This window comes from Sciurus carolinensis, chromosome 9 (assembly GCF_902686445.1).
Source record: "Sciurus carolinensis chromosome 9, mSciCar1.2, whole genome shotgun sequence".
NCBI lineage: Eukaryota > Metazoa > Chordata > Mammalia > Rodentia > Sciuridae > Sciurus > Sciurus carolinensis.
Window position 1 is genome coordinate 11068555 of NC_062221.1, and position 20457 is coordinate 11089011.

Below are 20457 nucleotides of genomic sequence, written 5' to 3' on the forward strand. Positions count from 1 at the left end.
GAATTAGAAATTATAGACATTGACAGTATTCAATCATGTTTATCTAAATATACCTACATATCCCTGAGCAAGGTGATGCTAAGCATAGTCGTATTTGGAAGGGACTTAAGAGCTGACATTAGAATGCATATGTGTTGAGCTAAATTTGTTGACTTTTTCTACTGCAGTTCTAGGAAAGTTGTTAGCTACAGGAAAAAGGAAAGCAATTTTAGTGAGAGACCAATCAGAGTTTGAATTCCAGATACACCCTCTGCATAAATTTGTCCTGTTTACATAACCTTTTTGGGCTTCAGTGTACTTGTACACAAATGTGCATAGAGATGCCTTGCAGAATTACTGGGATATTTAAAGTGCAGGTTGTGGTAAGTACCAGCATTTATTAAATGTTAATTCATTCAGTCCTCTGTGTGCTTTGACTTCTTCAGTTATAAAATGGAGTTTTGAGTACTATTACTTAGGATTCTTTCAAAAATTCAATAGAAAATAAATATTAACTGCTCAAAACAGCACCTGGCTCAGAGTCCAGTGTTCAAGAGTGTTAGCCACCGTTCCTAGATGTCTTGCTCTCCTGTTAATATTGACTTGTAATAACAGCTTTATATTTGAGATGAATCTTCACTACTATTCTTGAGTCTTTTAAATGTATTAGGAATTTTCCTTCATATCCATTACTTGAGTTTTCTTCTTGTGTCTTATACATGCAAACTTACAACATTACAGGAAGCCAGGAAGTTGTAAGCTAACCAAAATTGCAAACTTGGGTGGCTGAGGTTGTAGCTCAGTGGTACAGCATGGGCGTAGCTTGAGCCAGGCCCTGAGTTCAATGTCCAGATCCAGAAAAGTAAGAAATTAGAAACTTTCCAAAATTATGGAAATTTTGGGAAATTATATTATATCCCATGGTACTATGTAGATCTCATTCTGCTATCTACAGTTAAACTCATATTCATGAATGCCTGTGTGTATTTAGTCTCTTTAGTCTCATCAGTTGCATAGAGTCCTGCATCCACCACCACAGTGCAGATATCTGTAGCTCTGTGTCTCCAGAATTTCCTTTCATAACCCCAGGCACCAGAATACTGGAAGGTCAGCCGGCTGTTTTTAGCAAATAGTAAACAGGCCTGCTTTGTATTTGAGGAAAAAATATGAACTTCTCCCTCTAGGTTCCTCCCTGTGGGGACAACCATGAGAAATGGCTGAGTAAAGAGCAGTCAGGACCCTTGGGTTTCAGCACACACACCAAGATGTTCATTGGTACAAAAGACCCATGAAGGGCGACCTCTCCAAATGGTAGTTTTCCTGCTTCTTAATGAGTAAGAACACGCAGAGATTTTGTGAAGTGTGTATGTGGCGTTCAACCTCCTCCACTGTTTCATTTGTAGTTGGATATACAGTGTCCTCTTGGTGTCACTCTTAGCTTTTTGGCAGAATGCTGCAATCTGTACCTGGCTTCTTGCAGCACCCAAGTAAGAAGCCCGAGACTGGTAAGAGCACATGCGCATGCGCAACCTGTGACTGTGACTCGGACTCCGCTTCTGGGTAAAACTAGTGCAGACACCATGCTCAGCATTTTCTCCACGTGGATTAACCAACTAAATGCTGCTCTGCAGTGAGCTGAGTTTTACAGTATCACTTATAAAATGCTTAGTGTAATGGAGAAGTTAACTAACCAGTTGTCATAAAATAACTTGCAAACAATTGCCAGTACATGGTATTTTTCCAAAAATGTGAGCTCTTTTTTTTAAGATTTATAAAAAATATAACAAAAATTAATTTACTAACAAAATTAATTAATTAATAACAATATTAATTCCCAGAAATGTCTACAGGGATTTCTTTAAATTCCTCTCTGAATGCCTTGCAATTTAGCAATATTCATTATATACGTTCATTAAACTTTCTCATTTCATTTCATTATGGCACCAAATATTGCTTATGTAATAAAAAGTTCCTTGTAGAAAATAGAAAGTGTAGGTGAGTCTTGTTACGGGGAAGAGGGAGTACAGTATTCCCATGACCAAGTGACATTAGGATATTTGTCCTAAGCAAGTGCTAGGGTCCACTTTGAGATACAGAAGTCCTTTGGTGTCTTTAGATACATTAAAAGGGAGTCAATTTAGTCCATAGAAGCTTAAGTGATCATACAGACTTCGTGATGTGCACAGTAATTTGCGTCTCTGCTTCTCCACATGGTTTCCTAGACTAAAGGAGACTCTCCAATCCTAAACTTTTGCTCCACTGAGAAAAGTTTAGGAGTTAATTCAAATTCTACCTTTTGCAGTGAGCTCCTCCTAGTGCCTCATTTGGAGATGAACAGAGAGGCTTGGCCTAAGAACTGTAAGATACACCCTAGCTTAGCTATGCACAGGTTGCAACTTGCTTAAACCTTCTTGGTTCTAATTCCCTCATTAGAAATTAATGTAATTCCTGCATTCTGTTCCTGCATTGCATTTGTGCTATCTCAGTGTAAGTTGCTTCTTATTTAAAGAACAAAACATTTACTTTAACACCTTCTAGTCCTAGCCAAGTCACATTTCCCTTGGTGTAGCACAAGCACACAAGAGCAGTATTGTCAGAGGTGCAAAGGCTGCTGTGTACAATACCACCTGGTCATCCATTCCCACTGGACTTGGGTGAAGAACAGGATGCCATGATTCCAGAGCTTGCTTCCTCCTCATTATGAGCCTGTTGCTTTTAGTTACCCCAAGGTTATTCTTTCTCATAAGAACCAGTATGTAGGTGGCACATTGTCCCGACCCGCGGGACATCAACGCGGAATGGCAAACCTAAGAGAGAAGGAATGAAGGGACAAGAGACGCAGGGAGAGGCAGCAAGACAGGAATTCTGATCAAGCTGCAAATTTTTATTGTTCACACAGGGGTATTTATATGCTCAGGGAATGAGGGGTATGACGAGGTGCAGCCTGGTTGGCTGTGTTCTTCTATTGGGCTCCTGATAGGCTGCAAGTTCGCGCCGGCGGGAAGGTGAGGTTCGCAACGGCGGGAAGGTGAAGTCCCGGAAGAGAAGCAGGGACGGCACCATAGGCGCCATACTGTCAGAATTATCAGCCAGGAGGGGGGAGGGGCGCTGCTGCTTATTGTAAAGGTCAGAATGTTCTCAGAATGAGAACTTCTTGGTCCCTGACATTTCCCCCTTTCTTATATAAAATTATTGACCATTTTTCGATAGCCATATTTTAAGGGGGTGATAGAGGTTATGTGGCGAGACGGGGGCACAGCTTGCCTGAACAGGTATAGGGCTGGAGTGACAATCCCTCGGGAACTGCGCCTGTCTTAGGTTGTTCGTGGCAGAGCAACATCCTTACCCGTCATTGGATAATGAGGCTCTAGCCCTCATTTCCTGTCTTAGGTTGGTATGAGCTCTTACAAATCTTACCCGTCATTGGCTGTCCAGTTCAGCTCACAGGGGTGATGGTCTTTTAAGATCACCATCACGATCCATCATCTCCAGTCGATGGTAATGAACCTGAATAGGTTTCGCCTGTATAGCCTCAATTTGAGCTTTAAGAAAAGCCATGATCTTGTTGAATATCAAAGGACCTATAGATACAATAAGCAGCAAGCAAAGGAGGGGACCTTAGCAGGGTCCTCAAGTCCTGCATGGCTGTGGGAGAGCAGTGAACAGGCAGCCATTATCCAGAGAAGCAATGGTATGCAGTCACAGGGTCTGTCATTCAGGGGATTTTTCGCATAGATTGTCGGCTGCATCTATAAGAGAGGAAGATTCATCCTCAGGGGGAAGGTTTCCGTCCCTGGGTTGTGGTAAATCATTGACCTGTTTGACCAGGCGTTCTGGTAACCATCTTGGGGCTGCTTGTTCTTGATCTAAAATACAAGCTGAGCCTCATCCCCAAATGAGGACAGGATCTGGGCCTTTCCATTTATTTGTTAAAGGATCGCGCCACATAACAGATGGGCGAGCAGAATTAGAAGAGGGATGCCAATGTCTGTCTGCGGTCGAATGTCCTTCATTGTCTAGGGTAAGAAAGTTAAGAGCAAATAATGCATGATTAAGGCGATCCCTGGGAGTGGTAAATGCAAGGGAAGAGGCCTTAAGGCGGGTAAGCCAGGTTTTTAAGGTGAGGTGTGCACGTTCCACAATGCCTTGACCTTGAGGGTTATATGGAATTCCAGTAGTATGAGAGATTTGAAGAGTGGCACAAAACTGTTTGAACTTGGTACTGGTATATGCAGGGCCATTATCTGTCTTAATATGTGCTGGCTTTCCCATTATGGAAAAGGCTGAGACAAGATGAGAAATGACATCCTTGGTAGCTTCTCCGCAATGCGGTGATGCAAAACTAAAGCCACTAAAGGTATCTATGGAAACATGTATGTACTTTGTTTTCCCAAATTCAGGAAAGTGAGTAACATCCATCTGCCAAATCTGATTGGGCAGTAATCCTCGAGGGTTAACACCCAGATGTTGAATAGGAAGGGAGACAACGCAAGCAGGACACACTTTTACAATTTCCCTTGCTTGTTGCCTGGTAATTTTACAGAGTAACCGAAGGCTCTGAGAATTTAAGTGGTGAAGTTTGTGTAAATCTGTGGCCTCTTGGATGGATCCAATAAGAACTGGGAAAAGGGACCGAGTGGCTGCATCAGCCTGAGCATTACCCCGTGATAGGGGACCGGGAAGATCAGAATGTGCTCTAATGTGTCCTAAGAAAAATGGATGTTTTCTAGCCTGAATTAGTTGTTGAAGCTGGTTAAACAAAAAGGCTGCGTTGGAGGAAGCCTTAATGGCGGGTGAAATCTCCAATAGGGGCACAGAATGGGCAATGTAAGCACTGTCTGTATAAATATTAATAGGTTTATCAAAAAATGTCATAAAGACTTGTGTTATAGCAAACAATTCTACAAGCTGTGCTGATGGATAAGCAGTGTCAAAGGTGGTAGGCTGATTATCAACAACAAAGGCTGCACGGCCATTGCTGGAGCCATCTGTAAAAACAGTAAGGGCTTGTGGAATAGGAGCCTTCCAAGTAACCCGAGGAAAAATAAATGGATGTAACTGAGCAAAATGCAAAAGGGGGTCATTGGGAAGGTGGTTATCGATTATTCCCAAAAAGCCTGATAGAGCAATACCCCATTCATCCCTCGTCTGTAGCAAAAATTGGGTTTGATCCTTAGTGTATGGAATCAGAATGTTATCAGGGTCTTTGCCAAAATGTTGTCGAGAAAGCAAGCGACCTTTAATAATGATAGAAGCTACCTGAGCAGGATAGACAGCAATAACTTTAGAGGATGTGGCGGGCAAATGAACCCAGAGCAAGGGGCAACCCTTATTTTTAAAATGTGGATCCCGCTGCCAGAATAGTCCCGTGGGTGTATGAGGGGTGTGTAATATAACCAAAACCAAAGGAAGGTTATAAGATATTTGTGTAACAAATTGTTGAGCGATGGCTTCTGTGACTTGAATTAATGCTTGCCGTGCCTCGGGAGTAAGCTCTCGAGGAGAAGAAGGGTCAGAATCTCCCCTTAAAATATCATTAAGAGGCAAAAGCACATAGGTGGGTAGTTTTAAATATGGTCTTAGCCATTGGATATCCCCTAGTAGTTTTTGGAAATCGTTAAGAGTGTGGAGATGGTCCACACGCAATTGTATATTAGGGATTTGAATTTGATTAGTTTGAAGTTTGAGGCCCAAGTAGGTATAGGGGTCCTGTGTTTGAACCTTATCAGGGGCTATCTGAAGTCCCAAGGCAGTAAGGGCTTTATAGAGATCCAAATAACAATTGTTAAGATCATAGGTATTAGGTGCAGCAATTAACAAATCATCCATATAATGTAATATATAAACTTGTGGCCACCGCTCTCTCACAGGGTCTACTGCTTGAGCAACATATTTTTGGCAAAGACTAGGGCTGTTAGCCATACCCTGGGGAAGGACCTTCCATTGAAATCTTTGCATAGGGCCCTGAAAATTGATGCGGGGGAGGCTGAAAGCAAAATAGGGTCTGTCATCAGGATGTAAAGGAATAGTAAAAAAGCAATCTTTTAATTCGATGACCATTTTATAATAGTCCCTAGGAATAGCTACCGGTGTAGGGATGCCTGGCTGTAATGCCCCCATCGGGCGCATAACCTTATTGATAGCGCGCAAATCCTGTAAAAGGCGCCATTTGCCTGATTTCTTCTTAATAACAAAAATAGGAGTATTCCAGGGTGAGGTTGAGGGTTCCACATGGCCGGCTGTCAACTGTTCCTGTACTAACATGGAGGCAGCCTCTAATTTTTCTTGGGTAAGGGGCCATTGATCCACCCACACAGGAGTTTGAGTTTCCCAAATAATTTTGTCTGCATGGGGTACAGGAGGGTCAGGGACCGACACTAAAAATCCACATACCCAAGTCCAAATTTGTCTGTTTTTTGTATGGGCTGTACAGGCTCAACCTGTCCTTGTCCTAGCCTTCCAAGGCCTGTACCAGGGATAAAGCCCATACGAAGCATTTGATGAGTGACTAAAGAGTTGGGACTAGCAAGAATAACTTTCATTTGGCTTAGAATGTCTCGTCCCCAAAGGTTGACAGGGAGATCAGGAACAACGAAGGGGGTAACGGTTCCTTTATTCCCTGTGTTATCTTTTGTGTCAGTCCAATTAAGCACCCTGGAGCTAACTAAGGGGTTTCTTGACTGCCCTATTCCTTTAAGGTCAGTTAGTGATGAGGTGAGGGGCCATTCTGATGGCCAATATTTTTGAGAAATAACTGTGGCGTCCGCACCAGTATCTAGGATCCCTTGGAATTTCTTTCCTTCAATAAATAAGGTAAGAGTGGGTCTTTTGTGGGAGATAGGTTGGACCCAATACACATCAGAGGAACCTAAAGAGGCTGTGTTTCCTGGTGAATTTCCTGAATTGAGGGGAAGGAGTATTAATTGTGCAATTTTTGTTCCTGCAGGGATGGCAGCTACTCCGTTAACAGCTGTGGCCAGTATTTTAATTTCTCCAGTGTAATCATCATCAATGATGCCAGGGAAGACCTGAACACCTTGTAAGGTGGTAGGAGCTCTCCCAAGAATAAGAGCACACATATGAGGTGGAGGGGGGCCTACAACCCCAGTGGGTATTATTTGGGGTCCTTGCATAGAGTCTAATATTGTATCAGTGGAGGCACAGAGGTCCAATCCTGCGCTGCCTGGGGTAGCACGTTGGAGGAAGGTGATTGTGGAGAAGGACAGGGAGCCTGGATTGGGTTGGGAGTCTGAGAGGGAACAAACCTTATTGCCCCTGGGTTTGCTCTGGGGGTGGTCGGGGCCAGGGGCTGGCCCCGAGAGGAGTTTCCCGAGAAGTTAGAGGGAATAGGCTGTCCAAGGGCATTGGTCTTGGATCTACACTCCTTGGCCCAGTGGCGACCTTTACCACATTTAGGGCAAAGGGTGAGCGGAGGTGGTTTAGTCCTTGTTTGAGGAGATATGGGTCCTTGACCCAGTTTCCCTGTTGGTCAGTCTCGCGCAAAATGGCCAGGTTGTTTGCAAGTAAAGCAAGTACGTGGGCCAGGGTGGTGAAGGGCCTTGGTGAAGGCGGCACCAATGGCGAGACCCATGGCATGGGCTGTTCCTACCCCGGCACACAGCCTAATGAAGTCAGAAAGGTCCCCTTTATCTTTGTGGGGCCGAAGAACATCTTGACATATTGGGTTGGCGTTTTCAAAGGCAAGATATTTTACAAAGGAGCTCTCGTTTTCACTTGGTCCAAGTAAGCTCTCCGCAGTTAGATTAAGCCGGGCAACAAAGTCACTGTAAGGCTCGTCAGGACCCTGATGAATTTTTGCTAGGGAGGTGGTGGCCGAGCCCTTTTGAGGGAGCCGTCTCCAAGCATGCAAACCAGCAGTTTGAACCTGTGCTAGGAGCCCAGTAGGAAAGTGTGCCTGTTTAGGGTTAGTATCAAATGGCGCATTACCCACTAGTTTAACATAGGTCCAGGATTTAGAGGAAGCCTTGGTTGAATTTTTTTGGGCAGTTTCCCGACAGTATTCCCTAAAGTCTGCGTTCCACAACAGGAAGTCACCCGCACTGAGGGTGGCTCAGGCCAAAAATTTCCAATCATTAGGGGTGAGCCACTGTGTACTATGGTTCTCTAGCAAGGCCAGTGTATAAGGTGCAGTGGGGTCATACTGTGTACAAGCCTTTTTAAGTCTTTCAAGAAAGCGGAGGCTCAGCCTTTTATAAGAACCAAGGGCTCCACTCTGTCCAGAGGTGGGCTCCTCCTCATCCCCTGATTCCTGGTCCTCCTCTTGTTCCCTCTCTGGTTCTACTCTTGTTCCTCCCCTGATTCCTCTTCCTGACTTCCTTTTAAATTCTCTGCTTCAGTTTGTGCGGGCTGATCTGCTTGACTGCGAGTGACTGGAAAGGCAAGAACAGGCTGACCATGTGGCTTCACCTTACGAGTATTGAGGGGTCTTGGGCCAGTTTGTGTTAACTCCGTGCCCAAGGCCAGTGAGCGAAGTTCGGCATCAAGGGCTTTTAGTTCTTTTAAAAGTTGAATTTCTTCCCGCCTATGTTGAAGAGACTCGCGTAAAGGGGTTAGATTAGGCAAGGGAAGTGGGGAAAAAATGTCTGGAGGGGCAGTAGGTCCCTGAAGGGCCGGAGCACAAAAGGCAGGGGGTGTATAAGTGGGAAGTGGATTTTTAAGAGGTGGCGGGTCTGGAGAATGGTATTGAGCCGCTGCCTCCTCCAGGGTAGCCTCCTCCTCTGGGGTCACGTCATCATAGGGATTTAAAACCGGATAAATCTTAGGGGGACTTTTAGGGGACTTTTTTGGTAAGGTGGGGTCTGGGAGGTTCCCGGGGTCTGGGAGGGTCCCAGGGTCCTGAGAAGGCTGAGTAGGGGGCATTTGAATACTAACCGAAGGGCATGCCGATGGGGGGGCGAGAGGTGGATTGCATTGCCTGCTCCCTAATCTTTACAAGTTTTAAAGTACCACTGTCAAAGGGTGAGCTTTTAAGAATCTCATTAATTAAATTTCAATAAGAAAAGGCAGTGACAGGCACCTTTTGAGGACCAAAAGTCTCATAATAATCTTTGAGGCAGTCTCCTACTCTGAGCCACCTTTTACCATCAATTGACCCCTCGAGGGGAAACCAAGGACACAAATCCTCTATGTATGAAAAGAATGATCTTAAATCCTTTTTCTTAACACACGCTCCCCGAGTCTTGAGGGCCTCCTCGAGACCCGTCAGAAACAAATCATGTGACGAAACTGCTTGTCCCATGGTGCGTCACTCACCTTGCGCTGGCCTCACTCTCCTCCTGGATCTGACTCCCGGTCGCGTCCACCGAGGCGATCCCGAATCCCGCTTGGCCAAGTCTTCCCCAGAGGGCAGCGTTCGCTTCTCAAACAAAGGCTCGAGCCAACCACGTTGGGCGCCAACTGTCCCGACCCGTGGGACATCAACGCGGAACGGCAAACCTAAGAGAGAAGGAATGAAGGGACAAGAGACGCAGGGAGAGGCAGCAAGACAGGAATTCTGATCAAGCTGCAAATTTTTATTGTTCACACAGGGGTATTTATATGCTCAGGGAATGAGGGGTATGACGAGGTGCAGCCTGGTTGGCTGTGTTCTTCTATTGGGCTCCTGATAGGCTGCAAGTTCGCGCCGGCGGGAAGGTGAGGTTCGCAACGGCGGGAAGGTGAAGTCCCGGAAGAGAAGCAGGGACGGCACCATAGGCGCCATACTGTCAGAATTATCAGCCAGGAGGGGGGAGGGGCGCTGCTGCTTATTGTAAAGGTCAGAATGTTCTCAGAATGAGAACTTCTTGGTCCCTGACAGCACATGATAGCAAATGCCTGTATTCCCAGTTACCTGGGAGGCTGATGCAGGAGGATAGAAAGTTCCAGGACACTCAGCAATTTAGCAAGGCCCTGTCTCAAAAAATAAAATATTAAAAGGGCTGGAGATGTGGTTCAGTGGCAGAGCCCCATTCGGTTCAATCTTCAGTACCCAAAACAAGTCAGTACTGCATACAGTAAAAGTAGTATACTTGGAAACTGTATACCTCCTAATTAGTTCACAAGACTAGTTCACTTGTTCACTCACTAGTTACATGACTTGTAATCAGGTTTAATGAAAAGTCAAGTTCATAAATTTTGGTTGTGTATTACTCTCCACCTAAGCCAAGAACAGTATCTGATACTTCAAGATGTTCCATGAATATTCTTTGAATGAATGAATTAGTAAATGAATAAAAAGTTCCAATATTTGTAATATCTGTGCTAGGTATTTAAGAAGACGAGAAGATGAACAGGATAGAACTCTATCCTTCAGCAAGTGCAGGGCAAGTAAATATATAATTAAAGCACATAGTTGAGCAAAAATCACTCCTAGAAATAAATTCAAATTAATCAGCTGCACACAATATCACGTGGTTCTTACAACCACATCAATTCCAGTTTTTCAGAGACAAAGCTGAAATTCATCAGAAGTTGTTCCTCAGGAGATGGGGTACTGATGATATCTTATCCCTGCTGTAAATTTTAATAAACGTAGTTGGTGACAAGGCAGGAGACAGGAGGGTTCTGGAAGAAAGGATGTAGAACAGGTGGAATTTGGCTAGTGTGAAGGATTGTTGAGTTGATCATTCTTAAGTGTCTGACAGAAACCGGGTGAAGAGTTTGTTGTCCGAGCCATTTTCCTAAGATGCCCGGGTAGACTGGTGTCAGCGTTCGCTGGTTGTAAGGCAGGGGGAGGGTTAGGGAGATGGTAGGACTGGAAAAACTTGGCATCCTCCTGAGGTAAGAGCTGCATTCACTTCACCAACCATGTGTGACATTTTTCCGAATTCTGAAGAGTTAAAATATGTGTACACCAGATAGAGAAATGGGACTTATAAAACAAATGGTTTTGTCTGAAAACCTATGTGTGAGTATTGCTTAAAAATAAACCAAAAGTAAATAGCAAATCCCAGATACATATAATTAGTTAGCATAATAGTTTCCATTCAATTTTCCTATAGTTTTTAGTTCTGCTGCTTCTCAACAGAGAAGCCAGCTATGTAGTGAACTAACTCTGAGATGTGTAATAGGTTGGTTTAAATAAGATTTGATTCCTGGCCAGACGTGTAGGTATCTGGGCATATTTGGAGAAAACACAACATACTCATAAAATAAGTGGAGTAATATGAACAGTTGCTTAAAATAACAGTAGTGATAGTGATGATGCTGATATTGGTAAGAACACCTACTCCTTTTCAGTGTTTCCTAGATAGATATTCCAGGTGTAGCTATGGTTCTAGCTACATTCCGTATATTTATTCATTTAATTTTTATGACAAGCCTCTGAGATAGATTAACATGATAACCACCATTGTAGAGGTGAGAAAGTATTCTGCACAAAGTCACCAGCTACCAATATGTCCACAAACCTATTGTCTGATGCTGGTTACACCCTAAACCTCCATACCCTGTCCTTGTCTTATCTCTGTGTAATGTTGGGTTACTTTGTGTGCTAACAAAGAAACCAAGAGGAACAGAGAGGAGGGTGGTGGCAATCAACACATGTGTTTTGAAGTTCAGGATCATGACTGGGAGAATGTGAGGTTTAGAGGAGCTCCTGTCATGAGCTGTCTGTCATGAGCTCTCTCCAAGTAAGCTTGCCCTTGCTTCTAGGTTGCTCCAGCAGTCTGCTCACTGAACCCCACTTTTTTTTTAAGTGAGAAGACTTTAATTGAAGTTTAAGTTGAGATACAGAAATACATTTCAACTGATTTAAGTCCAACACCAACGAAGAGCAAAATTATGGCACCCAAAATTTTCCTTTTTCTATCCCATTGGGACAGATTGCTACTCAGTGCATAATTTTCATTTTTCTAGGCTTTGTTCCACACACATTGGTGTAAGTGTTCAATGTGAGAAACCTTGCATCTTTTATGGAAACAGATAAAATAAATCAGCCCTCAAGCCATGAAGGTCACCCATCCACTAGGATACTGCTCCAAAACAAAATCCTCAACAGCAACCCAAAACATTAGGTGCTGTGATCTGTGCAGAATCAAACAGATCGAGTTGATTGAAAAATTCCTTAATGAAACATTCAATCAAGAGTGTGCTTGAGAAATAAGTCAAAATAGTGTTCTGACCACTTGTTTTCAAACCAAGTAGATTTTATGTTTAGAAACACAAAAAACAAGTTTTGTTTATAATTACAGAAGGAACAGAACATAATCATGGCATCCATCCAGAAATTATCAAGAAAATACTTCAAGTACAAGAAATACAAAATAAAGTCAGGTGTGTGGGTGCATGCCTGGAATCTCAGCAGCTTGGGAGGCTGAGTCAGGAGGATCACAGGTTTGAAGCCAACCTCAGCAACTTAGCTAGGCCCTAAACAACCTAGTGAGACCCTATCTCAAAATTAAAAATAAAATGAACAGGGGATGTGATTCAGTGGTTAAGCACCCCTGGGTTCAATCCCTGGTACCAAAAAACAAACACACAAACAAACAAAATCTAGGCAATTTAACTGTTCTTTCAGTTGCTTAAATACCACGGTGTTTGCAAATATATCTAAAAGATTCCAACTCTTGAAAGCCTATATTGCTAGTCATTTCCTGTTGAATATTTTTGGAATTTTTAATGTTTTACTTATCAATCCATACATTCCACTACAGGGTAATATCTGAATAACCTGAATAACAATTTTTCTTCTGGACAATCATTTGTTTGATCCTGTGAATGTCATGGTGGAAGACGATAAAGGAACATATCAAGTCATAGCACCTACGTGCATCACGTCACAGAACATGTCGGTCTTAAAATGGAAGACCACTGATTCTGCTTTGAACCAAAGTTTCCAGTATTCTATGAATGAAAATTAGTGGCAATAACTGTTAAAAGCAAAAGTTAAAATGGAAGATCCACGCTGACAGGACTTAATGAACCCAGGACAACCTAGATGCTACATCTCCCTACTTATCTACTTAGTGATAAAAATCCTTTTATACCACTACTTAGTAAACTTAGTAAAGGTCTGGTCCTCCATCATAAGCTAATTTCTTTTATTAAAGAACAGAGTATAGTATAAGGTGTGCAGTTCACTCAGTACACCCTAAACTCAATCTGTAACTCTCCATGACTCTTTCCTGCTAGTCAACATTGGAGATGCTTAAATTTTCTTTTTTTGAAGACATTTAAGTCTGTCACTTGTTTTCCAAAAGTTCCCATACCAGTAAAAGGGAGACCAAATTAACATACCCTTACAAGAAAACCAAGCTCAGAGACCTTCTTCCACCTCCCCACCTGGGGTATAAGATTGGATTATAAACCCACAGTTTAAGTAAGTATATTCTTCATTTGTGAGGCTAGGGGGAAGATACCATGTTGAGGAAAGAAATAAATTAAAGGACTATAAATGCAGAAACAAGAATTAAAATTGTAATACCCCAAATGAGTAACTGGAATCATTTTCTTAAGGACTTGACCTGTGGATGAAAAACTTAATTGCTTCTGCAAAAAATAAAATTAAATTAAAAAATCCATGTGAAGTAGAAACTGGTTTCATTAATAGTAGAGAATATGCTCTAGAAAGTGGAGGTAACTGGATACATGATTTTGGCAGCAATTTAGTAGAACAGTCCACATGGTTAGGCTGAGGCCAGTACCTAAGGAGGACAGAAGCCTTGTCTCTGGGGAATACTGAAAGATACCTGCAGAAATAGTACCCTGTGCATAAACCGAACTGAATTGCTTTCACAACTGTTGTGAATTTTTATATAATAAAAAATTTTTTCTACATGCACTTCAATTTCACAGTGAACGTGAGCAATACGCTTCAAAATGATGACACTAGCATGGATCTAGGACTTTCTGCAACTGGAAGGTGGTGAATATGGAAAGCACAGCCCCAGTATCAACAGCTAGAAAGCAGCCACCACCTATGTGTGTTCTCTTTTAGCATTTTTTTCTTCATTTTTTTTCTTAATCAAATCTGCTATTGTTGCTGCTTCTTAGCAAAAGTGGGAAAAAACAAAAATGTAACCGCTGAACACAGCACTGTGGCAATGAAGACATTTAAAATTTTCAATCTTCTGGGGTAAGGAAAGCACTGTGGGACATTGAGAATTCTGGTTAACAAAGTGGTCACAAATTTTTGTGACTCGAAGGCTTCCATAACTTTCCCAATCAGGTCACTGTAAGAAGTCTGGCGTGGGTGTGTTTCAAAGTTAGCATAAGAAAATTCTGGTTCTGGAGTGATATGAATAATCCAATAAATTCCTTCTGATTTCATTCCATTCACTGAATAACCACAAGGACTGATGGTGTGGCATCAATGACAGAACCTGGTTTCCAGTCACACATTCTACTCTCACAAGCAACATCCTTTGCAGTAACACCATCTTTCATGTAGAACAGGTCTGCAACTGCTGAGTCAAGTTCACTCGACAAAATTTCCAGAGTTTGATCTGGCTGACTTATAACCAATCAGGTAATCCCCAGTATACAAGTACCAACAGTCAGAATCCCCACGTCCCTTACAATATGTGCCTCCATTTGGGAAAATTGCATTAAAAAACTCTATTTCTTCCTGGAAATCCTGGTACAGGTGTCCTTGGTGAGGAGGCTTCATGAAATTCTTATGAGAATAAAAAGAACTTTCAACTGAGTCAAACCAACTGTAATCCTTAGCAAGCTTCAACAGGGAACCAATGCTTTCAGCAAGAGGGTGGTACCACGTCTTTAAAACAAAATGTCTCTTAGACTCAAACACGCTACTCTCTGAGTACATAAGCTTCCTGCTTGTCCGGTTTTGTCACACTTAGGACTGCACATTGCATATCCTTCCAAAGTACTCCCACTCAGATCCTGGGAGAGTAACAGGATCCCCAGACCCTTAGCATCAGGTTGCTGCTGGGAGAACCAAACCTCCAGTAGCTTCTTGGTGCCTTTGAAAAAATGTGCAGCTTCCATCACCATGAGACTACGACCAACCAACAACCACAGAGAATCAAATAAATTAAACCTCTTCTCCCACGCTGCCGTCACTGCTGGGGATTGTTCCAGTTGCTACTAAAGTTCAGGTTCTTTTTTTTTTTTTTGCCATTATTTTATGTTCAATTTTTTTAAAAATTTTTTTTTTCAATTCTGTGTGCATGTGCATGTGTGTATGTGAGCAAAAGTTGAAGGTGAGTCTGTTGGAAATAGAGGTAGCTATGGTTCAGTGTCACCGCCCCATCTCTCAGCCTAGGGCATTAATTCAGAAAAAAATGGTAAGGGGTAATGGGAGACTGAGAAAAGACGAACAGATGCACGCACAGAGGAAGCTGGACCAGGTGGGACACCTCTGACGGAGGGGCAGTGACTCAGCTAGTACAGCATGTTTACTACATAGGTGTCACCAAAGGCTGTTTGTGGGAGAGTTTCAGCCAAGCAGGCAGTCTGAAGGATGCAGGACTGGCCAGACATTAGGGGTACGTTGTTATGCTCAGAATTCTCTATCCCTGGGTGCTGGTGCCTGAGCTCAAAGTCCAGACTGACAGCTCTCTGTCCTCCATCGGAGCCTCCTTAGGCCAGGCGTCACCATAGCAACTGGGTCATCTTGACCTGCACCTTCGCATAGGAAGTTCCCAGCACGACACAGCCATGAAGTAGTCAGAGAGATCATGATTCAAGTCACAGCTCTCCACAGTTCAGTCTCCTGTAGCTCATTGCTGTCCCTCTGGAGAGTGCAGCCAGGGCTAGCTAATGTCACTCGCCATAATGTGTGGCTCTGAAGCCCACTTTTTGCGTTAGACCCTCAGTTTGCTGTTTTCTGCGTGTTAAATATGAACACATCAACAGTGTCAACACATCTTTGTAAATTCATAGTGGGTGATTTTTTCCTTACCTCCAGCACTGACCAAAACAATCAAGCTTCCTCTTACTTCTTCTTTGTGATGGATGAATGTTGTCTGGTCCACTTTTATCACTTTAAGAGTGCTCGTTTTATTTGGGTCTCTGTTCCAATATCCCCCTTGCTTTGATCAAAGAACCCACTCACCAATGCTTGCCCACGACTAATGAAATCAAGAACCCTTGTTAAAGGAAAATTAGTGACGTGTAGAAGTCAAAGAAAGTGTCAGTATTTGTGCATCTCAGATATTTCCTTAGTTTTTGGCCCCACAGATTTCTCTGACTTTCCTCACAGGTTAAGTTTGCATGTAATAAGAGTTTAATTACACTTAACGCAGCACATTTAATCCTTCACATGATCTACCTTGCATCTCTGCCATAAATGGGCCTAATGTGATTGTTAAAAGCACATGCAGGTTTTTGTATGAAGAACATAGTACATGATATTATGACATCATCATAAAACTAACATAATTTTCTACTTCAAAATTATTATTGCTGACAGTAATTTAAAAGATGCCCTTTTTTTCCTCCTGGAGATGACATAAATGGTGTCTCTGTCATTGAATTATGGAATTGCAGATCCTTTGAACTTCTTTGTTTCCATTACTGTTTTATTAGGTAATAAACCATTCAATTAATGTGATAGTGACTGTTTTATATCAGGGCACAAAAAATATTTATCTTGGGATAATTACTGAAAGCATGGTTTTCTCAAAAGTTTCAAAAACCTATTTTCTCAGTTATCTTAGTTAATGGTCATTAAACATTATTTATTTGTTCTGTTTTGGATAAAACCTAGATCTAAGCCAAACAGATTCAGAAATTAAACCGTGTTAGGAAATACTGCTTATACAAGGAAAGCACATGGGAGATAATGTGCAGAATTAATTAGAAGAACAAAATATTTACTTTGTAAGATTATTGCTGCCTGCAGCCTTTTATCCACTCAGTCAAAAAACTGAATTAAACAATCTCCAACAGGGAACAGCACTAGCTTGTAGCTTCCTGTACCAAATATGAGCTTTTCCTTAGCCAAATGATGGTGGGGCTAATATGTAACTAGAACCAAAAGACTTTGGAATTAAAAGAATACTAAATACCTGCTCTACAATGCAAATGAGTGAAAGCAGAGAGAGGTTTAGGTCTCACATCCAAACTTACGCTGGGTGCTAATAATGAAAACGACAGAGTCCCCCTTTTTAGTCCACTATTCTTGCAAACACAGCAAAGGTTTAAAAGACTTTGTAGAGGGAAATGAGGAGGCAGGGGTATGAAAGATGGTGGAATGAGACAGACATCATTACCCTATTAGTACATGTGTGATTACACGAATGGTGTGAATCTACATTGTGCACAACCATAGAAACGAAGTGATGTACTCCATTTGTGTACAATGAACCAAAATGTAGTCTGTAAAAATAAAAAATATATATATATTAAAAAAGCAAAAAGATGTATAATGTATTCTATTGACATGTACAACTAATTAGAACAAAAAATAAAATTTTTAAACTAAAAAAAAAGATTTAAAGCATTCCAATGCACCATCTTTCATAATATACAGAACAAAATTTTAAATCTGTTTCCTTATTCTAAATTATTTTGAAGCACATGTAAGAGTGCATTTAAATCTGTTTCATGGTTCTAAATTATTTTAAGCACATATAACAGAGTGCAGCTCAATGATGCAAACCAATCTTACAGCACTCTTCTAAATGAGAAGGAAGAACTAAATAACTGTTATGAAAGAAGAACATTTAAAATGTCTGAATGATGGGAGTTAATTTAGTGATCCATTCATCCATTCATACATTGATATCTGTCTTTTCACAGGTATTATTGGTTTCCAAGTTCTTTTCTTTTGTTAAAATATCTTTTTATATTTTGAGTAAAAAGATATTATTTGAAAGATTCACCTGCATTAAGGAAATTTAATTATTAGCCATACAAAAAAAATCAGATGAATGGAGACTCAAATGAGGGGGAGGGGCATCAAGCGGGCATACAGTGCAACTCTGCTCTGTTGGGCCCTGGCCTGCCTGTTGGCCTGACAGAGGCTGAGACTGGGAACGTGGGATATTTTACACACAGTCCTGACAGTGTCCGTCAGTCATGAAAATTGTTCTGGTGCCACTGCTGTGTTCTGGGTTCCCTTGAGTGGGTCATTTGCTACCTCTTACATTTCTGTTTTTGTGTGCTGTGCATCTCTTTAGGTCTGTCTTCTGTACCTCTTCCTGTAGTTCCATCTACATGTAATTTGTTCCTTTTGCTTGAGATACAGCTACAGGACCTGCCTGCATGTGGATGTCAGGGAGAGGCAGGGCCATTTTCTTTCCTGTTACCTTCTTGCTTTCAAAGATCAAAAGTGTCCATCTTGTTGGCCTATGGAGAGGTCCCTTCGTATTATCTCTGCCCTTTGCCTGGAATAAAATCGCTTAGGAGATAGACCCAGCAGTGACGCAGACATCGTCTTTGTGCTAATAACACCACTTTTAAGACGTGGTTATATTCTCTGGCAGGAGTGGTCTTGCAGAGGGGCGCACAATGGAAACCACTCTCACTGCCCCAGGCAGAGCTGGGAAGCCACAGTCCCTCTTAGGGAGGCTTTTCACTAGAAAGCCTTCATGGAGGAGCTAGGGATGTGTACCCCCTGCCCAGCAGCCAGCTCTCCAAACAAACAGCATTGAACTGCTCACACCCAGTCTTTCCTTTCAAACTCTCCAGGCCCATTATTCGTCTCTGCTCCCTGAGGCAAGAACATGAGAGAACAGAGAGAGGTCAGGGTGTTCTCTAACGCCATTAGCATCATGGAACCATGAGTGGAAAGTAACTGTAGTGGTGGTCATACTTGCCCCTCAGGTCTCTCTTCCCTCCTTCTATAATAGAAACTCAGATTTTGCTGACTTCACACGAAACCTGGAACAAAGAGACTATTTCCAATGCCCCCTCCCCACCCCAACCATGTAGCTAGATGCAGTGTTATGGTGAACTCCTGGCTCATTAGAAGTGAATAGTAAGAGTGTATTAAAAGATGATGAGCATATCCACTTTCTTGACCATTTCTCCCTTCCTTCTGGATACCTGGTGAAAGAAGCACCCTTCCTGGAACAGGATCTGATTTAGGGAATGGAAACCACAAGTGGTAAGTCAACATTGGAGATAAACCCGGTTTTCCCAGAGATTCTCAGAGTTAAGGAAGCTAACACAGAGCTACCCTGTAATCTCTAGATTACCCAGTGATATGCTTTCTTGTAGGAAAGAAAGTTTTTGACTATGTGTTACTTTGCTGAAACCACAATCTTGAAAGATATGTTTCCTAATATGCAAGCTTTTTAAAATATATAAATCATTAGATGAAGCTTTGTTGGAGTCCTCTCTGCCACATCCCGTGTGGAAGAGGAAAGGGTGGACTGCCGGAGAAGGGTATTGGGAGTTTTTCAATTTATTACCCAAAATACTTATCTACTTAATAAACACGCGAGAGCCATGCTCTTTTTATGAGAGGGGGCGAGACGGGTCTGGTCATACCAACTCTGGCCTCTTAAAACCACGAGTAGCCCAACTCTCCTTTATTTATAATATGCAGGTAAAGGGGGCAAGGACCGGGAGGAGCTTCCTCTGTGATGGACAGGATAGGGTGGAGTTAGGGGAGCCATTCTCTAAGGGGGGAATATTCCAGAAGGAGACAGGGAACCACTCCACGCAGCATCACATGCTTCCCGGTAGTTCCTAGAAGCCAGGCCTCTGCGTCACATGGCTCAACCTAGTTTGATTCTGCTAACTAAGGACAGCTTCCACAAACCATTATCTTAAAAAAAATCTGTCAGAGAGTTGATGAATATATCTTAAGCAATTTATTTAAAGTACCATGATCTAATAGAATTTTTTATTTGTTGTAATTAGTTCTACATGACAGAATGCACTTTGACATATCATACATAAATGGAGTGTAACGTCTCATTCTTCTGGTTGTACACGATGTAGAATCACATCAGTTGTGTAGTCATATATGCACATAGGGTGATAATGTCTGATTCATTCTATTATCCTTCCTATCCCCTAACCTCTCCCTTCCCTTTACACTGCCCTGCCTAATCCAAAGTAACTCTGTTCTTTCCTAGTCCCTGCCCTTATCGTGAATGAGCAACCATATAGCAGAGAAAACATTTGACCTTTGGTTTTGGGGGATTGGCTTATTTTGCTTAGCATTCATTTAACAGCAAATGCCAGAATTCCATTCTTCTTTAAGGCTGAGTAATGTTCCATTGTGTATATTTAACACATTTTCTATATCCATTCATTTCTTGAAGGGCACATAGGTTGGTTCCATAGTTTAGCTGCTATAAACATTGATGTGGCTGCATCACTGAAGTATGCTAATTTTAAGTCCTTTAGGTATAAATCAAGGAGTGGGATAGCTGTGTCAAATGGTCGTTCCATTCCAGGTTTTCTGAGGAATCTCCATACAGCTTTCTATTGTTGTGCCCAAAGGCTCGAGACCCCACAAAGACCACCAGAGACCACGATCAATGCAAGCAACAAAGAGTCATTTATTAGCAAGCTCGAGCCTGCTCCTCCATGCCCTCGGTGACTGGTGACGCTAAG

At 42.2% G+C, this 20457-nt stretch overlaps 1 protein-coding gene and 1 pseudogene across 4 annotated transcripts in view; one reads left to right on the plus strand and one right to left on the minus strand.

Annotated features, from left to right (window-relative positions):
* The first annotated feature begins 338 nt into the window (after nucleotides 1-338).
* Nucleotides 339-20457, plus strand: part of Plscr4 (phospholipid scramblase 4) — an 89224-nt gene continuing 69105 nt past the window's right edge. For 2 of the 4 annotated variants that reach the window (XM_047565554.1, XM_047565553.1), the window contains exon 1: nucleotides 18962-18994. The gene's annotated coding sequence lies outside the window, so the exon portion shown is untranslated. Of the gene's footprint in view, nucleotides 363-1382; nucleotides 1485-18961; nucleotides 18995-20457 lie in introns of those variants that run through there. The other 2 variants (XM_047565551.1, XM_047565555.1) reach the window with 2 other exon arrangements.
* Nucleotides 13952-14928, minus strand: LOC124993779 (S-adenosylmethionine decarboxylase proenzyme-like; annotated as a pseudogene).